Here is a 271-nt window from a genome sequence, read left to right as displayed (position 1 = left end):
TCCAGAGCCCAGGAAGCCCTGCGCAGGCGCATGCGTTTCCCAGGCAACCACGCCGCGGCCAGAGGCTGCGGACGCGGGCTGGGGATACGGTTGGAGAATGAGGGTGGCCGGGTGGGAGCAGAGACCAGGCTTCACTCAGAGCCCGGAGCCCGCACTACTCGAGGCCTCTTTCCCCCTTTGCCCCGCAAAAAGAGCGGAAAGCCCAGGAACTGGGCCGTGTTTGGCTGAGCCTGATAATGCTCCGGCTTCACGCGCACTGACGCCGACTCTT

This window comes from Papio anubis, chromosome 3 (assembly GCF_008728515.1).
Source record: "Papio anubis isolate 15944 chromosome 3, Panubis1.0, whole genome shotgun sequence".
In the NCBI taxonomy this organism is placed as follows: Eukaryota; Metazoa; Chordata; class Mammalia; order Primates; family Cercopithecidae; genus Papio; species Papio anubis.
The sequence above is the reverse complement of the archived record's forward strand: the minus strand, read 5'-3'. Positions refer to the sequence as shown.